This window comes from Temnothorax curvispinosus, unplaced genomic scaffold, assembly GCF_003070985.1.
Source record: "Temnothorax curvispinosus isolate PA1 unplaced genomic scaffold, ASM307098v1 QBEX01004747.1, whole genome shotgun sequence".
NCBI lineage: Eukaryota > Metazoa > Arthropoda > Insecta > Hymenoptera > Formicidae > Temnothorax > Temnothorax curvispinosus.
The window spans coordinates 1,338,729-1,353,489 of record NW_020214527.1 but is presented as its reverse complement, the minus strand read 5'-3'; the positions used below and the strand labels follow the sequence as shown (position 1 = coordinate 1,353,489).

Here is a 14,761-nt window from a genome sequence, read left to right as displayed (position 1 = left end):
TCATTTTAAATTATAAACTAATAACTATTGTAGTATCAAACTCTTTACACACATTTAATATGTGCCAAGTTAAAATTAATATTTCTTATACCTAACATATTTGTGCTTTTTACATTGATTTTTGTAAACACATTATTTCCAGCTATGTACATCCTGCATTTCGTAATTCAATTAGCTTTAAATATATATTAATAAATTAAAGATAATGTTGTCAACTAAGTATATACGTTGAGTGAGTCATTGGATAGTTGGCATGCCGAAATATTTTCTAAACTGAAAAAAGCGTGAAAGCTTTATCTCCAAAAATAACAGGTCTACAATTGGTGTAGAATGGTCGTGAAATAACATCCGCACAGACAAACTTAAACGTTCCTGAGGTCTATAAGTATTTAACAAAATCCTTGAAAGTACCTTGTTAAAAGAACCAGAATGGGTTGAACGAATAGATAGAAGAGAAGCTATAAAATCTTTTGTAGAGAGAAGTTTGTAAGTTATTAGAAAGACTATGCACTCTGTAAAATCAACAGCTTCGTAATTTGTAATGGCATAATTTCTACGAAAATACTTGTACGGATTAAATTCCTCATATCACGGCAAATCTAGATTACTGTTATTATACAATTATTGTCCATACTATACGGAACAAAAGATTTCTATAATGGCAGAGGATTTTAGGTTTAAATCCATATATCTATACACATATATCCGTATATCTATCATTTACATGTGCGGTGTATTTGTAAAATCATATATTAATTATCCTGATAAATTAATAGCATAACCGATACGTATATCATAGGTAGTAACTAATTCCCAACGATCGAAGTCACATTGCGGTGAGAATGGCCACACGATAGATAAATAAATTGCAATAGATAACATTGGTCTAACTATAAATTGTATACACACACACATACACACACACATTTATATATATGTAATTTTCATGCTAACTAGTTAATCGCACCACAAGCGTGATCACATTGCGAAAATCGCACGTCTACAATTACTGTCGAATATTCTGTCAACATATCACTAAATCATAGCGTTCTGTTAGCGTAAATTATTATATAAAATATATTAACATTGTCCTACACTAATTTAAAAACTTATATACCTATTAATAAAACTATGATTATTTTTTAACTTCTAATGCACACAATGCCACTTTAAATAATTATCTTAATATTATTATAATATAAATTAGTGATACCTATGTATATTGTAAAAATAAATTTATACGAATAAAGTTAAATTCCCAAGTGCTAAGATGGTAAACTTAGAAACAACGTAGATACGTGCATTCGTACGTGACATTTCAATAAACAATGTTCTTATTTGTCAAACTACCAACCTAGATAAAACATTCTTTACGACATCGAGAACGTGATCGCCAAGTTCTCGACAACTCGAACGAACAAGAACTACCAACCAACGGCACGCTGTTGATTTGCAAACCGCATACAAAGTTTCACTTAGCACATCAACACGTTATGCGCTACACGCTATGCAAAACATAGTCCAACAACGTATTTTATAGAGACACGTTGGTATTGCAGAACATGTAAAATTGTTACAATAAAATTAATCATCCTTTTAAATCAAATTGAATGTCCGTGCTCTTACATTTACAGATGTATTTTTATTCTATATATTTCTGTTTAAACTGTTGTAAATAAATTAATGCAATAGTGTTCTAAATCGGCACTTTTCAAACTTTTACGTAATTTATTATTACTCTCCAAAAAAAATGTCTTTAAAATGTAACGATAACAGTTTAATTTGATTTTAGGTCGAATTAAATCCGTGCAGAATTATAAAAACGTAATTTAATAATAAAATTGTTATAATTTGATTATAAAAACGCAATGTCGAAAGCGTATATGCCGTATAAAATTATTTTATTCATACTGCATGATCGCAAACGTGCCCAAAATTGGAATCATGCGTCAAGATGGTCCGCGTCAGCTCGTAAGCCGCTAATGTGACAAAAGTCATAGCGTTTGCGTGCCAGAAAGAGGAGATGGCTATGTGGCAGATCTCGCTCGTTGATAGCGGTGACGATATCCGGAAATTGCAGGTGAAGACGAGCTGGGACGCGGACGTGACACTCTCTCGAGATGCCCTCGAGGGCTGGGGAGACAACCGTAAGTGGTCATGATGCCCCCTAGTACTTTGTTTGCGCGATTTTATCAACGCCGTTTTATCGCGACAGTCCACGAAACATTGTCTTTGAAACGCGCTCTTTTAGTTTTAGTCCTGTACGTGTGTCCAAGAATAAAGATACTCTTCGTCGCATCTATTTGCCAACGCTTTTCGCAAACACGATGTGATGCAATTTTAAATCGTACATGTTCGTTCGCATTTGCAATAATTGTGTTGGTAATAACAATAACATTGGCAATACTGATAACCAAAAATATCGCTTTGAATACTTAAATAACTTTAATATGCCTGGCAGATGGAAAGCGAAAGACGAAGTGTCTAGTGTCTGTAAAATCGTTGACTTATATTACTGAACACATCAAGGCGACTTGATCATATAACTTATCACAGATTCCGTTATGCGTATCATATTACTTCGTCGTAGACTCCCGTTATATGCGTTCAAAATTTAAATACTTGGAAACTTTTGCGGCTTTAACGAGCAGCCCTCCGCAATCTGGCATAAGGGCCCATCAACGAGGCTGACGTACAGTATAGCTCGCAGCTGTAGTTACGCTAAACTTCCCAGATGATATCCACCCGTTATTATCAACCGTCCCACCGGCGAAGCTGATGTACAATAGAACGTGTTACTTTAGAGCATCCTGGACCTAGCCGCTTCTTAATAGAGCTTAACTATTTTAATGAGAGACCGTGCCAGGGATGGTTTCGGAGGTAGAATATCTACATTTTCGGCGACCCCTTCGCCCATCCGCTTCTCCATTCCTTTATGAGAATACTCAATTTGAGGAGGCAGTTCCGCGTGGCTGCGTGGCGTCAAATTAAGACGGCACGCAAGATGGATAATACTTGATGAGGGCTTTACTAAGAAGATATATTATCACCTCGGCACAGTATCACTTTACTATATCTTATTAACCAACTAAAATAAAGGCATTCAGAAACTGACAAGAAGAACGTATAATTGATAATTAACTCGATCATACACTTTTACTAATTAATTGTTAAATCATTGATAAACTCTTTCACTCTTATCCTTCGAGATAATAATTTATATTATTTTTGAAATATTATAATCAATAATTATTATAATATATTTAGCTGTCGAAGGAAAGAAAATAAATAAGTGTCACACGATGAGGTCAGTAAACTGTAGTATACGTTTATCGTGAGAATTGCTAAACCTAATTTCGAATATCCACTAAAGTTGATGCTCTAATACGCTATCTCTAGAGTCATAAGCATCAGCTTAATAGAGATGGCTATAGCGTGCACGTTGCATAGTGTGCATGTATTATTAGAGAGCGCGAGGGAAGGACGTCAGATGAAAATCGAATCATGCAATTAGGCCTGATTCATTTGTAGTCCCGTACCGTGCGTACTAATTGCACAAACGTATCCAGCATCGATATTCGCCCTCACCTTTTATAGAGTACAAAGATTTTGCAAAGCGCCTAACAAGAAGTGATCGCTGGAAAAAAATCGCAGAATAAAATAACGAAACAACAAAGAATCGTATTCGTCCGCGTATTCAGAACTGACTCACGTAGTCCGTTTTCCGATATTCATAGGAGAGACAGATCGAATTACCGCGTTAGCGCGTTTAACTCGTCAATTGTAGATTGACGCACGTAGCATAGAAGCTATAACTCATAGTAATTGCTGAATACAGAACTAGGCGTAGTATAATTTGCGAAACTCTTATCATTATTCACGCGTGAAAACTTTCCATTCTCTCTAGCTGCTGCAATAGAAATATAATAAAACCAGAGATACAAAAATTCGCAGCAAACGTTTGAAAATAATCTGAAATATTTCTAGACAATTTTTTAATAACATTTTATCAAATCTATATTTAATATTCTAACAAATTTTGAAAATATTCTAACAAATTAGCCATAAGACTATTATTATCCTTACGATAATTTTATCAAATTTTCTTTATGATAATCAGTTTTACACTAATAAAATCTGATTTCACACACAGTTTACTTTCTGTGGCTTTGACAGTTAGTTTTAAGTAGATAACCTTTATATATGTTTACAGAAACTATAGGACAACGTGAAGTCGATTATCATTTTCTAACATGATAATGATAAAATGCATTAAAAAACATTTTATTATTTATTAAAATTTTGTCCAAAATTTTGTGGCTAACCATGTATTGATCATCTATTTAAAAGATCGTTAATAAAAATTTTAATTATCTTACCCCTTTTTTTCTCTCCTTCTGTATAATTAAGTATACATAAATATCATAATTACGTGTTAATTTTATACATTCTATTGAGCATTTTTGCTGAATAAAGTATTTCAGTATATATTATTATTTTAGTATATTTAATCCTATATTTATTATATATTAACCACAAGTTGTTGCAAATCCGTTATAGAGTGATTGACTCTACAATAATGTTGTGATAGACATCGGAACTACCATTAAAATCTGTTCTGATCGCGGCATGACTGTTATTTCAAATATATATACAGATAAATCCATTTGGTCACGATTTTTCATGAAATATTGAATAATCTTGTAATAGTTCGAAATAACCCATTTGGAAAAAGATGCATAAAATATTGGACTGTTATAAACGCGCAACATTAAACGAACGTAATATTACAAATTAAATTTAGTAATGTGCAAATAAAAAAAATGTATTTGAAGTAATAATTTAGGAAAAAAGATAATGCTTACAATAACATCAGAAGATATTTAAGAAAACATTAAGAGATATTAAAAATTGATCATTATGTAAATCAATGCACAAAAATCTGAATCAATAACATGCTTTTGTGATAACTTCAAAATCAAATTTATAAAAAAAGTTAAAATTCTAATAAATATTATATAATTTTTATTAATGAAGATGTTTTGTAAAAATATAAAATAATCAGAACTATACTATTTCTCATTGACTACTTATGTAGAATACATTAGTCAAATGTTTTGTGTTCAAAAATTGAAAATATAAAAAAATATAATCATTTTAAAACTCTGTTAACTGACTACAGAAACTATATTAAGCACAAAAAGAACTTTGACCATTTTAACTTTTTCATGATAAATTTTGTATCGTTCTTTTTTTTTAAATTTCATTTCTCTCGTTTTAGCTCAACGATGGCGCGTAAAAGAGGACTTAAGCCAGATCAGCACTTATCAAGGCAGCGCTGCAGCGTAATGCATATTAAATGAATACCTCATCGAAACCAGCGCAGAGCACGGTACGTCGAGAGCAATGTGCACTGAATTGTTTACAATAACAATAAAAATCCGCGATATATTGAATTCGTCGACTAAAACGCACCTTCCGCACTATACCAATATTACCTTTTATGATGGCAAATGAAAAAAATATTCGATATGGCACTTGTACTATTTGCATACGCCAAAGCATCGATACATTCAATCAATATTTGAGATTGAAACGATATCAAATTCAGATAAGTATTAATATTAGTCAATAGTAAATCTAACACTTAAGAAGAAAAGAGAGACAAAGAGTTTATATACAATTACATAACTTTTTTAAAAAACAATTGTGTTTTTATTACACTAATTAATTTACCCACATTCTGCATAAAAGTATTAAGATACAGTAATTAAAACATTAATAGTTTACGAGATATTTTATATTTCATGTCAAATATGCTGAACTAAACATAATATACCTATCCTCGTACCTATCTCATGGATTTTTTTTATAACTCTATTCTTCAATATGCAGAATAACTAGAAAAATCATATTATATAAAAAAAGTCATATACATAATTCTATTTTAAGAAATGATGATGACTTTCATATAACCTTAAAAAATCGATTTAAAAAAAAAGATTTTTTTATTATATGTCCTCTTTTAAATCACACATACAACTTCTGTTTGAAAAAACATTTATGTTTGCCGAGTTTATTTTTCGAAATATTCGACTAGATTAAAATGAAACACTTTGTGTATTCTACAGCTTCAGAAATATTAGCTATATTCATTATTTGTGTAAGATTTTATAATTTATTTTTAATAAAAAAAACTTATTATTAGTATTACATTAGTTTATTTTTCATTATTTATTATATTATTATATTATTCTGTTTTATAAAATTTATGATATACCATCACATCCGCGTATCGTGAAATTTTACAAAATTAATCATATTTTTCTGTTTATTGCCAAGTTAACTGTTTGTTAATTAACAAATGTGTTTGTTTAAAAATATATACAACTACACATACAAAAGAAAATAAAAAATATCCATTTAAATGTATTTTGTATATTTTCAATTCTGGAAAAGTTGTCTTTGTCACAACAGATAATAATATAATTTTACAATTAATTCTATTAGTAATAAAATATATTGCTTTAATATTATTCGTTTTTGAGATCATACACGTATATATTGTATTAAATCACATCTTTTCAAACAATTAAGCAAATTATACAAAACATTACTTTAATTTGTAACGTAAAAAGAAATATTATTACGTATGCGCTAGAAATATTGTAAATTTAAAAATGAATTTTTTTCATCATGTGAATAAAGATATTGTTTGTTGAACTGTAAAAATTATAAATTCTCGGGCAATTTATAAATACACATTTATAAATACAATAAATATAAATACACATATTAACGATAGCGGTTTTGATATATAAATCGTATTATAAATTGTTGAACTTCTGACCTCATATTTTTACAAATGTACAGGTCATTGCACGCAATCAACGATGTTATCAATCATGCAAAACCAAGAATAATTCATGATTATTTATTATGTTATTAGCTTCGGTATTTATATAAAAAAAAAAGGAAAATTTCTATATAAATACTTATCTTTACTGTATTAATTGCGCGTTTTCGCAGAGATAATGCTCCATTTTTTAATGTTTCATTATTTTAGCATTATGTCAGCATTATTTACGATTATATCTCGGCTACAGTTATATAACATAGTTTCACTCGAGTTCTTTTACTGGGGATGAAATTAAAAACTTAGACGGCTTTATGAAACTAATCTCTCTTTCTTAAGAACATACACATATATAATGTACTAAAAACTTTGATCCAATCAATCAAGCAGTTTTTGAGAGAAATATTTGGTTAATTCATAAATAAGTTCAATTTTACTTAACAAACTAAATTTTTATATTTACGAAAATTTTATATAATAGTATAAGTATTGATTCTCAAATAATACATTCTTAACTACTTGCAGCAGATAAAATAATTAGATGTGGATAATATTGGTTTCTCAGAAGAAGGGACTCAAATTATGTATAGCGTTATATGAATACGAATATATGCGCAGGCGCATATTAATATTGCAAGTGCATTTATCTCTTTGTAGCCATATATAATTTTCCATTAATAATTACATGCCACTATAACAGCTCTCCTCCTCTCTTCATCCCCTTTATTTTCTCTCTCTCTCTCTCTCTCTCTCTCTCTCTCTCTCTCTCCCCTCTCTCACTAATATATTGATAGTACGGCCGATCAAACGCGCATCCAATCTCATTACGACACGTAATTCACAAGCGAATTACCGAAGCCTGCCAAGAGAGAAAATTCATCGCGACATTCAAATCACGAAAAAAGCGCCACACGGCAAATTGAATTACATCGCTTCATATATCTCCTGGAGGATTGCTCGACAAAAAAATCCCGCGTAAAAAAAAAATTGTACCACGCAAATCCCGAGGCATTAAAATCTCGCGGCGTGCACATCCAGAGACGTTCTGTATATATTTTGAATGTCACGCATATTACATAGATTTTTCTCATACCATTGCAAAATTTATCATGAAGAAGTTTAAAGCAGCTTTTCGATTTCCCCAATACGTCGCATCTCATATCCGAGAGATAATATTTATAATTATAATTATAACAAAATATGGATATACCAAAAGAGAATGAAATATAAGCAACGCGCAACATGTACCTTTATCGATAATAATTACACAGCCTTAATTTTAAACAATTTACATATATTAACCTTATGAACAGATGCACAGCAATACTCGTTTCTTCCATCTGAAACAATAAAAACACGTAGTTATTAATTAATGGTTATTATTACAGCTATTCATAATAATAAATATACTCATTATAGAGTTTGCATTATCCCATCTAAACATTTATTATTTCGAATTGCTCGATATATCTAGTAATGTATTTTCAAAGCAGTTAGAGGTAGCAAAGCACTCTTATAAAAATAAATAAACGCACGGCGAGCGATGAAAATAAACAAAATTAACATATTCATTCTGCGCCGATAATTGGCCGTCTATAGAATGAGACCATAAATTTAATTACGCGGTTAAACCGTGAAGCGCGTCGCAACGAGGCATGAAAGTGAGGAACACACTCTCGGCGCAGGCCGCAGTTTTTCCGCGCATCCTGTATGACAGGCGACGTAGCTTCGTGTCGGAATTTATGTGGAGAACATGCATCCGCCTGAATTCATCGTATAAGGGCTTACTCGTGCGATATGTCACACCAACACCAATCCGCCGCGCGGATATGTGAGTGCGTGTCGGTGAAATCGTGGGTGTGCGCGCATCGGTTTTGCATTTTTCAAGCCGATAATTTATCAATCTTGTCCACCCCGATTCCACCCCAAATCCTATTCTCTAGCTGGCACGGCGCGCGGCGCGGCGCGGCGCGGCGGTGGAACGGCGAGGGTGAAGAGGAAAGGCCGGTCGGTCTACGATCGGTCGTTTCTGGCAGGGAAATAATGAGCCTCTTTAAAGACCGGAAGTTTTCATTCGCGCGAGCCTGGAAAATCGATTTTTGCACTTTGTCGAACGCGCTATTCGCACCGTCATGCGTCAGAAAGCAACCGTGCGCCTAATTTTACTCCCGTGAGAGAGTGCCGGTATATTGTTGTCAAAATATTGCGGATACAGCGATAATAAACGTAACACAATTGCAAGGAAATTTTGTAAAGTTCATTTCATTAACCTGTCAAACTTTGTATTTTAAATGAAGATTTCAATCAAAACTCTATTTGGAGAGCTAATTGGGTTGGACGATTGAGATCTCTGTTTCTTATTGTTATAAACATATCTAGATTAACTAAAATTGATTTTAATCTTGTTTCCAATATTATATTATATAATTCATCAGATATAATTCTGCCGCGCAGTCATTGGTATAGTATTCATTGGTCAGATTTCACAACCTATCGCATTCAATCGTATAAGGTACAACTCGATAAAATGTTTGCAGCTTACGTGAAAGGGAAAGTACACTCTTGTAACTTTGCCCTTTAGTCTTTTTTCGCTCATTCAGCACATCGAGATAAGGGTGGAAACGAAAATTCAACGATACAAAATAGCTGACTGAATGAAGTAACTCCGCCCATTGAGAAGAAAAATACAGTAATCTATTTGAAGACGAACTTTTCAGAGGGGCAGGAGATTTATATTTTCTGCTCTGATTCGACTAAAGTTAACTCTCTTTCTTGCCAACAATAGAATATGAAATAACTTCTATTATTACTAACTATATAAACAAGATTGTTTAAATTAATGTATCAACATAAGATGCAAATAAGAAAATAAATATACGAAACAAACAATGTAAAAATAATTGTAATATTAAAAATAAAATATACTCAAGATCTTGTATCCGTCTTAGCTGAGCAAGCTTTCACGAATCATTATTTAACTTCGCTTTTACTTTATTCAGGAAGAAAAATGTCAAGAAGAGAACAAATACTTTTTTTAGTTAAAAGAAAAAAAATATCGGTTTTGTTAAACTCTAATCCGAAAGCGCATTTTGCATATTTCAAAATATATTCGTAATAAATTAATAAATTTTATTTAACACAATATTCACGCACATGAATACGTGTACCTACGCCATAATTATTTGCATATAATATGTATTTTCAAATTATTGTCATGCACGAATAGAACCTGTCATAACTTCTGCCACATACGTGTAATGGGAAAAACTAGCCTGAATATAAGTTATGGGATTTGAGAGAACAATATTGAAAAGAGCGTAGAAAGTTATATGCTTTTTCATTTTATAATTCAAAGTCACAGTTTTCTTTTCGTCGTTTCAGAGACACGAATTCATAACTTTTTTCATATCTATAAACTTTTACGTAAATTATATAAAAAAATTTTAGAAAGAAAAAGTGTTTTCTATTTAAAACACTAATGTCAAATATAAATATCTATATATTATTTATGTCATTTATTTTTTTTTTATCTATTTATTTGCAAATCAATTTGTTTATATAACCGAAATCGCTTTCGTCTTCTAAATACATGAAATATAACGCAAAGTATCGACAGTCCATACACCGGCCGCGTTATGTTCTGAATTCAATAAGGGAAATTCGCCTCGCTCGTGGAATCGAAAATTATATACATCCTCATACACGTCTCGAGAGTTTCCCAGAAATTCTCAATTGCTTTCACGAAACTTTAAAGAGGTATGCAAGTTTCAACCGTTTTTCATAGTTAGGAGATCGCAGCTGTATATGTCAGACTTTCAAGTAGCAAAGAAGCGGTTATAGTCGGACGTATACAAAACGATCGCAGTAGTGGAAGCACACATAGTCAGCCAGCACTGCGCGTTCCTTTATATATACGATTAACCGTTCGAGTAAGTTTTAATATTTTTATCGCAAAAATTATCTAAGAATTTTATTTTTAAACATCAAGCATTTCAATAAGTTCGGTTATGCTCGAGAAATAATAAATAATGGTGGGATATCTAAAAAAAAATTTCCGCTAAATGGTAGAAATTTGATCATGATGAAGGTAATTCACGTCCGTAAGCTGGTGGAAACGAAATAACGAAATGCGATGTACGTCAAATGAAACCAATTTAATCCGTTATAATGACGGCTCGAACTCTCACATATCAATGCATGCGCGCCGATTCAATAGAAGAAACTTCATTAGATTATTGCGGACTATTTCGTTTGAAAATTAAACTTTCAATGAACACCGATCAGCGAGTGCATGAGAATTTCTCTCCGCTGACAAAACGAGGGGAATTTTACTAATAATGACATAATCGTTATTCTGCGTCGCTAATGAATCGCTCAGCGCGAAATCACCATGTCCACCGAGGCACAGAATTCATCGAAAACTTTTTCAACTTCGAACTTAATTCAAAGCGAGAGAGGTGCGATAAGAAATTTATTCAGAAGCTGATGAGGTATTTCGTGCGGATTTTTCTTCCAGCGCGCTCAACTCGAACGCCGGACAGAGAAAAATGCCCATCGAAGGAACGAACTTCGATAATTCATCCCGATGAAGAAAGCAATTAGCAAAACGCAATTAGCGCATCGTCTGCGTTCATTTATTATAATTTCCCATTCCTTTGCGTCATATATTCTCTTCAACGCATCGACGCCGTACAAACAATCGTAACATTTATTAATTCACCGCATATAAATTGACTATTGTTCATGATAAACATCGTGGTGACAAATAAACAATTAGATATTTATCGTTGTTTCCAAGCTTGGTCAATGAAAACATAACAAAAGGCGTGCGTTGTAATATTTAAAATGTAAAATAGCGTTCGTAAATGTCAAGAATGAAAGAATCAGATTTTTATAAAATCTCTTCATCAGAATAGGAATAGAAATCTGACATTATTGAAAAGATGAGGGATTTATGATTCAAGGACGATAAAACAAAACGATGGCGGCTGAAGCGCGATTCAAAGAATGAAGCTGGAAAACTTGTAATAACGAAGGAAGACAAACTACAGCTCGGAAAGTTGCGGGAGTTCTAAAACTTCGCAGAAATAGATGCATGACCAATGTCTAGCAATGTTACTGAAACGAGACCGTTGTATTGCGCCAAGGGCCAGACAAGTTGTACGAGACAGAAGTTATTACACCCAGGAGGAGTAGGGCACATTAGGATCAAAATCACAAATCCTCGCGCACGTGACTTGCCTGCAAAACTTCTGATCATTCCGGCGCCCGAACTTGCGGCCGATAAAAATATATCATTTGCCAACGTACTTCATCGACATTTCGGCGGAAAAAGAAAGAAAGATGTACGCGCGCGACGATGAGAAACGCCCCTAACGTGATCGGGCGCGAAACAATCTGCACTATTTCGCAATCGCGTAATTGTCGCCATATATTTTTATTCATACGCGCTCTTCCACATTCTTATATTTCCTACTATTCCAGGCAAACTGGACAATAAGTTGTTTTCACTATCACTAATAGCCTCGATCCTCGCACCTTCATCAGGCACCCTTTTATACGATGCAAATCGCTTTTTTGTCCGCGAGTTAGAGAGAGCAAAGGGGAAATTGCTCGTGACCTCCTGAAAGGATCTCGCGTCGGCGTAGGATGAAGGTGCACAATGCAGCCCGGCCCTTTGTTGCAACGACAATAATAATATTTGTCCAAGCATAATTCGGGAAATATATTCAGGACTTCATTTAAGACAGTATCGCAGCGTCGCAGAATTTTCTTTGAAGGATTCACGAGCCGTTGGAAAATTTATTCCACCTCTGCTTGTGCTTCTTATAAAACTGCGCGACGGCATTTATGCCGCTACGAAACTGTAACGCGATTTTATCGTTCTGGAAAGTTTCGCAACATTACGAGAAAAATATATCTTTCTTAAATCAGATGCGAGAAAGTCATCACTATGCACACACGAGTCGATTTCTTATTTTGATATCTCTATTTAGAATACTAGAAGAGAACTACATTTCACCCCATTGACGTAATTTTAATTTATCAATAATCAAGAGAGATATAATTGTATTATATTATATATTTAACATTTGATCAGGCAATTAAAATTTTTTTCAATTTTGAGCATAAAATATTTCTGTTGCAAAATACACGCCTGGGAAAATATTTTTATTATATATTTTAAATACAAAGCTATATGCATATAGCGATGTATGTACTATACTTTACTCTTATATTTTTCTTATAAAATATCCTTTACAAGTTGCATAGATAGAGTATATTTTTATACGAAGATAAAAAGGAAATCACAGAAGTTGATCTTCGCGTAAGCTGTAAACTAATAAATTGCTGATCATTACTCTTTGAGCCGCTATTCTAACCCGGCACGACACTGTCATTTTTCTGTTCTGCCAAGTTTTCTTGCTGTCCCCTTAAACGATATTCTCCAAGCGTTCATATCGATGTGAACATTTGTCACTGGACGCGCCATGCCTGACAAATTTCCACTGTCAAACTGCACTTTAATCAGAGTCGCTGTCCACTACGGTATTATATTATTTTAAATTGCTTTTTTTGCTCATTGAAAGTATACAACACAAAGATATAAGTAACACTAAAATAGCTAGCTAATACAGTCTAAAGAACTTCGATTGATTTAAGTTTTATATACTCTCGTAGTATCGATGTTAATTCGATTTCCGTTAAAGTGAGAGTTTCGAACATCTTGAAGAGTTTTCCGATATTAGAAGCAAGCATAAAACAGCATTAGCAGCGCGTCAATGTTAAATAATCTCCAATTACCTGAAAATATCTCAATAAAACTCATCACCGTTATAAACAATTAACGGGTTGTCCGATGTAAAAAAGAAAACATGCAGAAATATTTCAGTATTTAATTATAAAGTATAATTTAATTATAAACTATAACGAAAGAACTTATTTAACAGAAGAGAAAGCGAAATTGATGAGACACGAAACAAACGATAAAAAATGACAACGCTCGGTGAGAGAAACTGGCGTGGTCGTGCATCAATGAGAAAATTGAATACCCCATCGAAGCACACAACAGACACAAATTTATGGGACGTTCCAGTTTTAGAAACGACAACCAGACACCAACACGCGCAATCGTTAATCGATCGCTATGATTGCACGGGGAAAAAAGAGCTATCAAGCGGCCATTATCCGCGTTTTCTATTACCAAAGCCGGTTTCCCTTTTACCTATCGTCATTTCACCCTTTTGTCTCTTCACGCGTGGCGAGAATAAAATTCTGATACTATTCATCTCAAATTAACTGCAATTAGCTATAATCGCGCATTATTATTATATAGTTCATGCTGAAAAATATGTAAAAATAAGATTTTATATATACATATATAAAATTTCCTATTTCTCTTCTATTAGTTTATATACATATATATAATATTCTATACATTATACATACGTAATATATATGTATTCTATAAACTCCCGAAGTGAAAATCAGCCGAAAAAAGCTGCGCAAAATGATTGTGATATATATTATCATATAGGTACATATATAAAAATAACAATAATCTTTAAAAAGCTCAGCAACGCTTATGACACGCACTAAGCTTAAAAAGTAAGAAAGATAATGCCATCCCTGGCATAAGATTTTCCGAGTCTCGTCGGCAAAAATCAGGGATGAGAAGCTACTAGCATAGGTACCATCTGGTCTTGACGTCTCATCAATGTACAGTAAGTGAGAAGGGGATGGGTAGAAGGGCTTAACATTAGGTCTACTCCGGCTCTGTTAGCAACGGTGATGCTAGAAGGAGGATAGGAGAGAAAGGAGAGGAAAGAGGAAGGAGGAAGGAGATAGATAGAGAGAAAGAGAGAGAGAGAGAGAGAGAGAGAGAGAGAGAGAGAGAGAGAGAGA

The 14,761-nt window shown here is 33.1% G+C and overlaps 1 protein-coding gene across 8 annotated transcripts in view; it reads right to left on the bottom strand.

The window, feature by feature from the left end:
- Window positions 1–14,761, bottom strand: part of LOC112453891 (TWiK family of potassium channels protein 18-like) — a 241,727-nt gene that overhangs the window by 128,577 nt on the left and 98,389 nt on the right. For 7 of the 8 annotated variants that reach the window (XM_025014906.1, XM_025014909.1, XM_025014902.1 and 4 more), the window contains one exon: window positions 8,159–8,196. The exons of the other annotated variant lie outside the window; for it this stretch is intronic. The gene's annotated coding sequence lies outside the window, so the exon portion shown is untranslated. The remainder of the gene's footprint in view (window positions 1–8,158; window positions 8,197–14,761) is intronic. 8 annotated transcript variants of the gene reach the window in all.